The following is a 13,887-nucleotide window of genomic DNA, read 5'->3' as shown; positions in this document are numbered from 1 at the left end:
AGGATTTTTTTTTTGTTGTTGTTGTTGTTTTTTAAATGTAATTACAGGAATGAGAGTCAATCAATCACATTGACTATCTTATATGAATGAGAAGCAAGTTATACTTCCTGCCCATTTTCAAGGAAAGATTATACAAAGTGGGTGAACAACAAGCAGCCAAGACCCTTGGAATCACTTTAAATTTTGTTCATATGTGCACATAATCTCTACAATCAAGATAAAAATAAGAAATGTGTTCACTCCCCCCCAAAACTGGTTTCTTATGCCCCTGAGCAATCCATCTCTCTCCTCACTCTGTCCTCAACCAGTGACCTACTTCCTGCCTTGGTAGATTAGTTTGCATTCTCTAGAATTTTAAATAAATAAAATCTTACAATATGCTCTTTCTGTCTGGCTTCTTTCACTCAAATTATTTTGAGATTCAGTCTTGTTGCATGTATCAAAGTTTTATTCCTTTCCATTGCTCAGTCACATTGCATTGTATGACCATATCACGGTTTGTTTATCCATTCATCTGTTGATGGACATTTGGAATATTTCCAGTTTTGAGACATTACACATAAATACTATGCACAGTCATGTAAAAGTTTTTCAGTGGGTATATGTTTTCCTTTTCTTTTTTTTTTTTTTAAGTAAATTCTTGGAGTGCAGTGGTTGGCTTCTACGGAAGGTATATATATTTACTTTGAAGAAACTGCCTAAGCAGTTATATTATTTACCTTCCCACCTATATGGTATGGAAGTTCTGTCTTCATTAGCATAAGGATGATCAATTAGTGTTTAAATTTTAGCTAATCAGAGAGCTGTGAGTGGTACATTATGTTTTCAATTTGTGTTTCTCTGACGACTAATATTGAGATTTGCAGAATTTATTGGCCATAAATATTTCTTTTTATTTTCAAAAGAAAAATAATTACTTTATTACATTATATAAGTTTTATTTATTTTTGCCAGTACTGGTTGTTTCTATTCTTTTTTAAAAATTTTATTGAGACCAATGTAAATTACAAGTCTATCACAGTTACATTTAAGATACATAGGAACAGTGAATTAAAAATATGGAACACTTGGGCCCGGAGAGATAGTACAGCAGCATTTGCCTTGCAAGCAGCCGATCCAGGACCAAAGGTGGGTGGTTGGTTCGAATCCCAGTGTCCCATATGGTCCCCCGTGCCTGCCAGGAGCTATTTCTGAGCAGACAGCCAGGAGTGACCCCTGAGCACCGCCGGGTGTGGCCCAAAAACCAAAAAAAAAAAAAAAATATGGAACACTTCATGAATGTGTGTGCCATCCTTGCGCAGAGGCCATGCTAATCTTCTCTGTATCAATTGTATCATTCCAATTTCAGTATATGTGTTGTTAAAGCAAGCACTAATATTTCTTCTTATATGAACTATTCAACTTATTTGCCTTTTTCGGGGTATAGTTTCTATTTGGGCATTGTGACTCGCATGACTGCTAATAAAAGTTTCAAGCATACAATGTTCTAATACCACAACAGCAGTGTCAGTGTGCCAACACCAATGTCCCAAGCAATCCCCTAACTGCTCCCATTGGGAAAAATTCATTTTTCAAATTCAATTATTATGAATAGTTTGAGTCACATTTTATTTTTTAATTTAGTCACCATAGTTTTGGGCTTTTATAGTTCTACCACCAGTGTCACCAATGGTCCAAGGTTACCTCCTTCTCCTTAGCAAATTATTATTATTATTTACTTATAATACTTATTATAGTTAGGTTGCAAGCTTACAGTTAGCCAAATCTATGGTTCTTCGCTGACAGCTAATTTCCCCAAGTCTTACTCAATATACCAACAAGGGATCTCTTTTTGCCTTAAGTCAACATACCTAATAACACAGTAGACATAAAGCCTTTGTCAGGGAAATAGAAAAGTTAGAGAAGACCAAAGTCCCAAGAAGAAAGGGAAAAGATTTGATAACACACACACACCCCAAAAACCCTGAACCCACAATGGGCCTAAAGAGGCAGGAACTTAAAGCAGTCTCCACTGATGACTGTGCCCTAATATGACCTAAAAGCAGGGACCCCAGACTCAAAACACAAAGAACACCCGACCAGTAAGCAAAAAAATTTCTCTCACAGTACCTGACTGCTAAATGAAACCCCACAAAATTTGTAATAAAAACAATCCCCTTAGTCTTTCTCTGGATCTCAGATTGCAACTGCAGAATTTGAGAGTGAACCAGGCAGCATTTGCAGAGCAGGCAAAAAGGAAACATAGATTAATAACAGTACCAGACATGCACCAAGAGTCGCTCATGCTCCGGGCACTTAGCACTCAAAACCCCTGCAAGTAGTGTTAGCAAGGTATTAGCTGTCCTTCCCAGTACAAACAAGCTCTGTGTCCTAAGGGAATTCTAATCCGGAGGCATCTAAATCACTTAAAACATGATTTTTCAAGACAAGGCATTGTGCTGAGTTAGTTCTTCTTTTAAAGGATTAAGGAGAACCTTGCAGTTTATCATAACTGAATGCTAAAACTAGTTTATGCAGAATGTTTATTATTCTTTTAGGTAAGAGTATTTTAATTGCAACAGCAACACATTCATACAGACTTGCCATAAGGAAAACTTCTAGAATATATATAAATACAGACACATATAAAAGGTTTCCTAGGCTCTTTCTCACAAAGTGATTGATCTGTTGGCACATCCTCCCCTCCCATTTATAGTTAATATTCTAAAATATTCTGGGGCCAGATTGGTAGCACAGTGGTAGGGCATTTGCCTTGCATGTGGCTGACCCAGGATGGACTTGGGTTCAATTCCCGGCATCCCATATGGTTCCCCTTACCAGGAGTGATTTCTGAGTGCAGAACCAGGAATAACCCCTGAGCACCACCTGGTGTGACCCAAAAAACAAACCAAAAAAAAAAAAACTCTAAAATATTTTGTGTTGTGCATGTGTGTACACACATGTGTGTATGTGTGTGTGTGTGTGTGTGTGTGTGTGTGTGTGTGTGTGTGTGTAATGTCCAGGACAAAACCTGGGGTCTCACACATTCAAGGCATACATTTCTGCACTGAATTACCTTCCTTGCCCTTTGTCAACAGAACTGAGATGACACTGGTAAAGGGAAGTGGGTTGGTCACGGCTGTACATTTGGAACAAAACATACATTGAAAATATGATTAACAGTATTGTAAACCCTAATACTTTAAAAATATGGCTAAAAAAATGAAGGCGGGGAGGAAAAAAGAAGAGAAAGAGGAGGAGTAAGGAAGAGGAGAAAATTTTATCATCAGGAAATGTTCATAGTTTCAGAATCATCTACACACATACCAGGGGAACCAAGAACTTGTTACTTTTCCCTTAAGAAACAGGAGACAGGGGCTGGAGAGATAGCATGGAGGCAAGGCATTTGCCTTTCAAGCAGAAGAAAGGTGGTTCGAATCCCGGCATCCTATATGGTCCCCCATGCCTGACGGGGCGACTTCTGATCATAGAGCCAGGAGTAACCCCTGAGCACTGCCGGGTGTGACCCAAAAACCAAAAAAAAAAAACAAAACAGGAGACAGGGTCGGAGTAGTGGTGCAAGTGGTAGGGCGTTTTGCCTTGCATGTGGCTGACCTAGGACAGACTTGGGTTCGATCCCCAGCATCCCATAAGGTTCCCCAAGCCAGAAGTGATTTCTGAGCACATAGCCAGGAGTAACTTCTGTGTGCTGCTAGGTGTGACCCAAAAACCAAAATAATAATAATAATAATAATAATGATACTACTACTACTACTACTACTACTACTACTAATAATAATAATAATAAGACAGGAACCTGACCCAGTAGCTTAGCTTTGTAACCATTCCTAGAATCCCTGGGTTGTCTCAACAGCCCTCCTGTGACAAGTCTGAGGCGAGCTGGCATTTCAAGTGGTGAAGAGAAAGCTCCAGAGCCTAGAGAAGAAGGCATCAGCTGAGTGGACTCTCGGGCCTCCTCCCCTGGCCGTCCTGCCCCCTTTCAAAGTTTCCACTCCCCAGGCTTTGATCTTGTAAGTAAATCTGTCTCCAATCATGTGGCAAAGGTCGCCCTCCTCTCCTCTCACTCTCCCCTCCTGCTTGGGGGAATGGCACAATTAACAATTAGAAAGTGTCTTGTGACAGTTGATGATTTTGTACCTGATTTGGGGAGACTAAAATCTTCTCCTTGGCACATTTCCTCCCTTCCCTTCCCCCCAGAACCTAACCCCTAGGATTTCCTCTAGGGACTTTATAGAAGCCAGCCCATCTGGAATATTCTGCTGACAGAAAGTCAGTAATTGATGCCAGCCGGAGAAAGCACAACGTCTGCAACAACTTTCATTCCACAAAAGTCCCTGGCCTCCCTTGCAGCATCCATGGCAGCCAGGTCCCTCCAGCAGCCTCCTCGTGGCCTTGAGCTTTCCAGCCCCTAAATTCAAGGCCCAGGAGATGGTTGGGTGGAATGAGTTGCTTGGAAGTCAATCGAATTCCCTGACTGTCCTTTGAAAGTGGGGAGACTCAGACATCCCGCCCAGTATGGAGGCGAAGAGGGACTGCGGTTGGCTTAAATTGGGACTTCTCAAAACAAAAACCTGTTGAGTTCCTGTTTCCTCAAGAGAAATGGAGTGGAGTGTGGTTTCTCACAATTAAGTGTCAGAGCACCTCTGGAATTTACCAGATTGGTGCTGTGGAGTGGCTGACTTCATGTCTGAATTTCTTCTTCTTCTTTTTATTTTAATCTGTAAAAATCAGAGTTAATATCTATCCACCTTAGAAAGGGTCTGTGTGAACACTAAAGGAGAAGACAGTTAAAGGTCGTGTGCCAAGCCGGTTAGGGCTCTGTAAATGCAAACTATGATTAATGTGTGCAAAGGCTCATGACTAGAAGGAAATATTTGTTGGGTGAGTAGATAAACATGTGAGTTAGCACCCCGGAGCAATTAAGAATCTGGTTGTAGATCATAGAAGCCCCATCAAAGTAGCTAAACCAGATAGGTGGATGGATGTTTTTCTCACTTCATAAGGAGTTCTGAAGCAGACAACCTAGGACTGACAGAACTGTTCCCAGGAAGTCACCTAGGGCCCGGCTTCTTTCTCAGCATTTGAGCTTCCTCCTCAGCTTTATGAGTTTCAGAGGCTACATCTGTAAAATGGGAATGGATTAACTCTATTTCAACTCCATTCACACACTGTTCAAAATAATAATAATTCTGAAGGCATTTTATATGACTGTAAAAAAATAAACTAAAGAAAGGCTGGGATAACAATGGGTCCAGGTAATAACATAAAATTCTCTCTAAGATATATTAAATGAATAAAAAAAAGGAAGTTCTAGACAATATATGTGGATGATTTCATTTTTGAAAAAAAAGAAAGAAAAACTAGGATGAGGTTATGAAGACTTTTACCTTAGCTTGTATCATTTTGATGATTTTTTGACAGCACACATAAATTCATATATTCCTTATTTAATAAAATTATATAAAGATTATAGCATGTAATAACATATACAAAGTGATGTAGGCATAGAGTAAAGCTTAAATATCCTTCTAGAAGAATAAAATTAATGGCTGTGTCCAGCTAGTAAAACCATAGGAAAGTTCCCAATTTGTATTATGATTTAACATGTGCAACAAATATGATTTTTCCCTCACAGTTATTCACATGAGGCATATATTGGTTTCTAATGCAACACAAGTATGACATGAAATAAAAAGTCACCCTGGGCTTTGTGGGCTGAGAGAACAAGTGTAGCCTCAGTTGGGACCAAAGTTGGCAGAGGTTACCTGGGGAGTTTGAAACCAAATTATTTTAGCTGAACTCATTGGAAAATTAAAAAAAAAAAAAAAACTGGCTCTCTACTTTCTTTTTTTTTCCTTTCATCTCTAGCACAGGATAATAACTGAGAAGGTCTCCACGCAGGTACCATGGGGTGTCCTGGGCCTTCCCACAGAGCTAGCATGGCCATATTGAGAGGCACGGAGGTGGACTGGGGGAATGAGTGTTCGGGGCCAGTCACCTTGCACTGCCCTGTAACTCTGCTTTTGATTTCCAAATGGGAGGACAGTGCCTGAGTCATTAACCTTGACTCCTGCGATAAACTCAGTCACCCAAAGCAGCTCAAAACAAACAGTCGTTATGGGACAATTCTAAATTCTGTATAGGAAGAAATACTCATCACGAGGTCCCTGCTGGAACATTCATACCAGCTGCCACTTCATGACTCATTAGGTGCCATGTACTAAAACATCCACTTAATGTGCATGATCTCAGCTCATCCTCTCTGTGACCCTATTAGGTAGACATCTCTCTCTCTCACACACACACACACACACACACACACACACACACACACACACACACGGGCCCCTCCTAAAATGAGAGCTAAAATTCACATCCAGTTATGATCCCAACATGTCTGCTGCTTTTTAACCTATTTCAACATTATCACATGTATTTGTTCCTGTGTAGAATTTGGGTCCTGTGGAACAAAAGAATCCTGCAAATTTAAAGAACATTTCATGGGTATTAAGGAATTTTTCAAAAACTTCTCTGAATACTTTTCAATGCTACAAACAGAGCCCAGGGAAAAGTATGGGGCTGATTCTACCCAAGTGTGTACAACATGGCCTATAGGAAGTTAGATGTTCTTCCCCCCCAGCAATATATTACTTGAGCCACAGTAGCCTAGAATGTATGGCTTTAATATATTACCAAAGGGAAAATGTTCTCATGATTTACTGGGGTACACATCATTTGTATTATGAGGCGACATTAATCAAAGCAACAGAGTTGGCTTCTGAAAACCATTAGGTAAATCCCAAGGTCTACAGTTAATGTATTCACCTTGGACCAGCGTCTGGAAGGAACAAAAGATGGCATTGCTTTTGCTTTAAAGCTAAGAATAAACCCTGTTTGTGGAAATGGAAGAGGATGGGGAAAGAGGGAGGAGAATGAGAGACATACACATAAGTTGGGTGAAATATAAGAGCAATTTAAGATGAACAATTTTTAAAAGGTCTCTACATCAGATGTGTCTCAGAAAGAAGAAAGGCCTGTCCTCTCTATATATTCTGTGGAGAGACCTATACTGTTTCTTTTCTTTTTCTTTCTTCTTTCTTTCTTCTCTCTCTTTCTTTCTTTCTTTTTTCTTTCTTCTTCTTTCTCTTTCTTTTCCTTCCTTCCTTCTTCCTTCCTTCCTTCCTTCCTTCCTTCCTTCCTTCCTTCCTTCCTTCCTTCCTTCCTTCCTTCCTTCCTTCCTTCCTTCCTTCCTTCCTTCCTTCCTTCCTTTCTTTCTTTCTTTCTTTCTTTCTTTCTTTCTTTCTTTCTTTCTTTCTTTCTTTCTTTCTAGTTTTGGACCATACCTGGCAGTGCTTAGGGGTTACTCTCAGCTCTGTGCTCAGCAGTTACCCAAGGCAACTCTGGAGACCCTATAAAATGGTAAACCCCCTACCCACTGTGTTCTTGATCTAGCCTCTAACAGTGGGTTTCTAGTTTGGTGATCACTGGAAGCAAATATTAGAAGGCTAGGGAGACTGCCCAGAGGGTTGAAAGGTGAAACCTGAAATTCTATCCTCAATACCGTAGTTGCACCCAGTGAGTGTAAGATGGGCCCAAACAGCAGGGTATCACCAACCGTGCACAGAATGACAGAAACACACTATAGGCGAAATCTAACTAGCAGTAGCCCAGGACTTCTGTGCACTGCTGGAGAGGCCCCTTCAAAAAGAATCAAAATATAAAAGCAGAGGCATTCATTCATTTTTAAAAGGTAGGTTGGGGGGATCAAAGCAAATTTGCTGAAGGAAATTGTAAATGGGGGCCCATGGACAGACACTAAATCAAGTAGCAGGATCTAACAGTGCCTGCTGTTTCCTTTCTGTGAAAACCTTCTCCTCATCCATTATTCTCTGCTTTTTAAGAAAGACCGTTTACTTTTCTTGAATTGGAGTGTGGTGGCCTGGCAGAGCTGTTAGGGCTGACAAAGAGGGCCTGGGCTCCAGCACAAAGACCAAACGCTGACATCCACTAGAGCAATTTCCGTTGCCAATGCACAAAGTGAAAATGCTTACATTTCTTTGCAATTTGATGCTTGTTTTTACTCATAAAAACAGGTCAGGCAAAAATAAAGGGTCCAATCTCCTTCTGGGGATCCTTGGAGCTCAGTTACACTTTCTGGATCTGGTCAGAGGACTGAGACTCTCCTGGGGCAGGGAACAGAGTAAAGAGCCTCAAAGCTCTGGGGGTATTCTCCCACTTTGTTCATGCTGTGGAAAGACCTAGGTATGCCTGAACAAGACTTCATATCAGGATCACGACCTGGGAAGCATGATGTGGGTAGCCCAGTAGGGAGAAATGGTGAGAGAAAGGGACTTTCAGAAAGAGGGAAGGAAGGAAGGAAGGAAGGAAGGAAGGAAGGAAGGAAGGAAGGAAGGAAGGAAGGAAGGAAGGAAGGAAGGAAGGAAGGAAGGGAGGGAGGGAGGGAGGGAGGGAGGGAGGGAGGGAGGGAGGGAGGGAGGGAGGGAGGGAGGGAGGGAGGGAGGGAGGAAGGGGAGGAAAGGGATGGAGGGAGATTGACTGATTGTTTGTTTGGTTCCAAGCCTGGCAGAACTGAAAGTACGACAGTCAAGTTATCTGTTTACTCATATGCAGCTAAATGAAGGAGCAGATAGAAATCAAGTAAATAAAATAGCCAGTCTCAGACACCCTCAAGTCTATGTCCTAACCACTATTTCCTCAAAAGGACTCCTCAGACTTCCCTGCGGTAGTTAGCCTTCTTCCCCTTCTCCCAAAGAGCGAGCTCTTTATTTATAATTCCTTTGCCCACTTCACATTCTTCCAGAGCAGATGTTCCACCTGACCTCAAGAGCTCCAGTGCCCTGCAGGGTTTCACCACCATTCCCAACTGATTGCCTTGTCATGCTCCAAGGAAATCTACTTCAGAAACAGGTTACTAACTGGATATTTTAGAATTTAACACATCATTTAAAAAAAATCTGCAAGTGTTGGTGGATGCTTGAAGTGAGACTTAATATTAACGTGGCAATGTGCCTGCCATCATTAACCCTACACGTAATATCTCTCCTACTGCCTGAGTCTTATTTTTACTTCTACATTTTGCCCACATGTAGAATGAGCACTCATCCCTCAACCTTGGGTGAAGTACATTCAACTCACAGGCTGTGTGTCTTGAAGAGGTTATATATGTCTCCTTCATTTTCACTAAACTCTCTAATTACATTTTCAGCTGCTTCAGAAATCATTTCTTTGATTGTTTATTTACCCAAATGCACCTGAGGAGCAGAAAAGATCCATGTCAGTGTAGGGGAGGTTAAGCATCTTTTCCACAAAACAGTCTCAAAACTCTGACTGATTTTGGCGAGAAGACTGACTCTGAGGGTGGGGGTGGGGGTTAAGCCAGGAAGACAGTTTCTGTTCTGAACCTATTAAAATCCAATGTGGAGGTGAAATGTGCCTTGGCCCTTGGGTGAAGTTGAGCAAGAGTTTATCCATTTGCTCTTGGAATGATAAGCAAATCAGTTTATTATTAATTCTTAGAGGATGAATAATATAGGTAGGTCGACAGTTACCCACTCATTTCTGATTAACAGAAAGTCCTTGGACCACTAATTTCTTTCTCTCATATACAAACATACAGCACACACACAAACACACACTCTAGTCTTAAAGTGAACCCTTTTGAAAAGGGCTGACCACAGAGATCTCTCACAAATGTGGGATTCAAAGATACCCAATTAGGAAGCAACAAATGGCCAAAGGCAATGGGAAAGTTGGGCCACAAAAATCAGTGTAGGGTGAGTGGGGTGAAAAGGAGGAGCCTTTGGGACCTTGGTGGAGGGAAGCATACATGCTAGGGATGGGTGTAGCTTTGGGATGATATACACACAAAATATTATTAGCTAATAAAAATCACTATCTCAGCAACGATTTTTCTAATTTATTTAAAGAAAATGTATCATATAGTTGACATAACTGATCATAATACATTTGTTTCAAGATGACAGAAAGCAAAATTATTAAGAAATAGTAAGAGGGGCCCGGAGAGATAGCACAGCAGCATTTGCCTTGCAAGCAGCCGATCCAGGACCCAAGGTGGTTGGTTCGAATCCCGGTGTCCCATATGGTCCCCCATGCCTGCCAGAAGCTATTTCTGAGCAGACAGCCAAGAATAACCCCTGAGCACCGCCAGGTGTGGCCAAAACAAACAAACAAACAAACAAAAAAACAAAAATAAATAGTAGGAGAAAAGAGAATTAAAAAATGAGAAAAGAGGAGAGAGTTATTAGCAGTTACATTTTTGAAGATTATTGTTTTGCCAATAAAGTCGTTAATACTAAAGCCAAAGATTTAGTATGCTCCCTTTTTTCTTTAGAGATGGAAGATATATTTAAAAAAGGTGTGTGTGTGTGTGTGTGTGTGTGTGTGTGTGTGTGTGTGTGTGTGTGTGTGTGTGTGGCAGCTGTCATTTGCATAGGCACAGCAAAATATGGAAGAAATTGGAAAGAAAGACCTTTGGCCTAAAAAATCAGGGAGATCTTACCCTCGAAGTATTTTGATATAAGACCAACTCAAGGATTCAGGCATACTCGGTTGTCCAACCCTCTACCAGGGGTCTCAAACTCGCGGCCCGTGAGCCACAAACGGCCCTCCGTACAACATTTTGTGGCCCTGCCCTAGAGGAATCTTTTTTTGTTTTGTTTTGTTTTAGTTGTTTGGGTCATACCCCCCAATGTTCAAGGCTTACTACTGACTTTGCACTCAAGGATCACCCTGACTTTGCCTCCTGCGGCCCCCAGGTCAATTGAGTTTGAGACTCCTGCCGGAGTCTAGTCATTTTCGGTGTCAGCTCTTCAGCATCACAGTTGTTGCTGTCAGCTATCTGTGGTCATAGATCCTGGCTTCTGTACAGGTCCTATGTCATAGACTGGGTGGTGTGTTGTGTCTTCTGATTCCATCTCTGGTTCCTAAAGAAAGAAAAACTTTAGGTAATAAAAACATTTTTAATAAAGTTGACACTTTTGGGGCCAGAGAGATAACACAGAGGCAGAGCATTTGCCTTGCATGCAGAAGGACCATGGCTCAAATCCTGGCATCCCATATGGTCCCCCGAACCTGCCAGGGACGATTTCTGAGCTTAGAGCCAAGAGGAACCCCTGAGCACTAACAGGTGTGATCCAACCCCCCCAATAAATAAATAAATAAATAAATAATAAAGTTGAAACTTTTTTTTTTTTTTTTTTTTTTTTTTGGTTTTTTTTGGGCCACACCCAGCGGTGCTCAGGGGTTACTCCTGGCTGTCTGCTCAGAAATAGCTCCTAGCAGGCACGGGGGACCATATGGGACACCGGGATTCGAACCAACCACCTTAGGTCCTGGATCTGCTGCTTGCAAGGCAAACACCGCTGTGCTATCTCTCCGGGCCCAAGTTGAAACTTTTGTAATAGACAATATTGAGCAATGACCAACCCTTGGCCTCAAATCCCAAAATTCATTAACAGAGGGGGAAAGGGTGTAGGGAATGAAGATTGGACCAGAGGTGACATAGAAATGGTGGGAGGGGGTTGTGGTCACTTTGGCAGTGGTGGATGATGCAGTAACTTTGTACACCAACACTATATTAAGTTGAACACTTACTGTAACCATATTACCTAAGCTACAATAAGAACAGATTTTATTAGCGGAAAAACAATAAAATTAGAGTTGAACCTTCTGTCTCGCAGAACAGGGCTCTTTAGCAGGAAGCACTGAGGTGGGGAAATTCAGCTGTTCTTCTCCCGTTCTCCTCCTTCTCCTACGTTTGCTCTCCCCGTTTCACTAAGCTGCCTGCCAGATGGAAATGGGCCTAGAGAGAGAGAGTACAGTGGGTGAGGTACTTGCCTTGTGCCCAGCTGTCTCAGGTTCAATCCTTGGCACTTCACATGGTCCTGTGAACCCTGCCAGGGTGAGCCCTAAACACAGAGTCAAAAGCCCAGAGCACAGCTGGGTATGGCCCAACAAACAAACAAAAAACAAAGAAACTATAAATGAGAAGGTAGGGAGCAGTGGGGGAAAGAGGCAAGAAGCCCCTTACTGGAATGAGCCCCAGATCCTCTGGGACTGAATTCCTCTGCCTGGATGGCTCTATAGTTGACCAGTGGTTAGCGCTAACGCTTTGGGAGCAGAATTCTCTCTTTGTGAATTCTATTTCTCTCTGGTTGCTTGTTTCCCCCTGGCTGGACCTATTTCACCCTCTAAGTAGTCTTCTTGGAAAGATTTACAATGCTCTGACAAGATTCATTCCCACTGCCCATATCCAGGGCCTTAGAGGAGACTTCCTTCTCTTTCCTCTCTCCTTTCCCCTCTCCCTGTCCCTGGAGCACCTGTGGTTTGTCCTATGCTTCTGCCCTTTCCCTGCTGTCCCTGGGAACAGCTTGTCACCCAACACAGCCAGCTTCCAGCTGAGCTTTGACAGCTTCTCACTGGGGCCCATCAAACTTTCCTTCACCCTAGAGCAATCCTCTCCCTTGAAATTCTCCCAGCAGTGGTACTTTACCTTTGTTTGTTTGCTTTGTTTTGGGGCCACACCCAGAGGCGTTCAGGGGTTACTCCTGGCTCTGCACTCAGCAATCACTCCTGGCAGACTTGGAGAACCATATGGGATGCCGGGAATCGAACCCAGGTCTGTCCCAGGTCACCAGTGTGCAAGGCTAACACGCCCTACTGCTGTGCTATTGCTCCGACCCCTGGTTCTTTGCCTGTATCTAGGTGTTTGACTTGGGCAGTATTAGTTTCCTTGAGGGAGACTCACCTAGCACTAACACTCCTTGGCGTTAAGAGGAATTACTCCTAGCTTTGTACTCTGGGCTCACTTCAGGTGGTGCTTGGGGGAACTACAGAGTACCAGGGATTGTAGCCAGGATTCATGCATGCTTAGCTTACTCCCCAGTTCTTTGAGCCATCTATCCATGCCCAGCTTCAGATTCTGGTGGCACACACACCCCTTCCCAGGCCCTCTGTGAGTGGACCAAACCTTCCTTTGAGATGGAGGCACACTTAACCTTTCAACATTTAGTCTTCAATTAGAAGCAAGAGCCACTTTCTGTGCTTGTTACAGAACTCAGCTGTTGCACTATAGAAGCAGTTTGGCCCCCTAGTTGCTATTTCAGGGCCATCCTGCCAACCCTCAGCCCAAACTCTATTACACTACCTGTCCCTGTGGGTGAAGGTAGAGAATCCAACCCACTTGGACCAAAGGAAATAAGTTAAATTGCAGCCCGTAACATTTCCCTGGAACAAGACTCACTCTCTTGGCCTGTCTCAAACAGGCTCTAAATGATATCCGTGATTGTTCTGAGAAGCTCACTGTCCATCCACACAAACAGACCCCTCGCCACAAGACTAGGCCTGGAAACAGAAATAAAAAGGCTCCCTTACTGAGTCCTCTCAGACGCCTTCAGTTAATTTAATGACTTTTATTCTGGAATAACAGTTCTGTACCAATTCAAAGATTAGGCCAATATCCCAGGCCAATCTTGGCTTCAGAGCAGCAGTTATGAGTCTAACTTTTATGGAAAGAAGACCTCTGAGGCCAGGTGAGCTTTAATGGCTCTTCTTTTGTTATTGCAGAGCTTCATGTTGTGCCAAGAAAACATTAGCCTTTTACCTTGTTTATACTAGAGAAGAACGAATGGGGTGAAATTGCTCTTTTGCCCTATTTCTGAATCTCCCTTTGCTTAATAGTTTGAAGCTGACTTCTTATAAAGCCTTAGCTATGACACATCATGCTTGAGAGAAAGTTTCAGGTTCTTGGCACTGAGAATTGCCAGCACTTCACGGTTTGATTTTCCTTCTTAGCTCGCTGTTCTTTTCCTTTCAGCGGGAATGCTTTTTAGTTTTTAATAGCCAAAC

At 42.4% G+C, this 13,887-nt stretch overlaps 1 pseudogene; it reads right to left on the bottom strand.

The window, feature by feature from the left end:
* Window positions 1–1,256: 1,256 nt before the first annotated feature.
* Window positions 1,257–1,372, bottom strand: LOC126004791 (uncharacterized; annotated as a pseudogene).
* Window positions 1,373–13,887: the final 12,515 nt, after the last annotated feature.

Source organism: Suncus etruscus, chromosome 3 (assembly GCF_024139225.1).
Source record: "Suncus etruscus isolate mSunEtr1 chromosome 3, mSunEtr1.pri.cur, whole genome shotgun sequence".
Taxonomy (NCBI): Eukaryota; Metazoa; Chordata; class Mammalia; order Eulipotyphla; family Soricidae; genus Suncus; species Suncus etruscus.
This window is presented reverse-complemented; position numbering and strand designations above follow the sequence as displayed.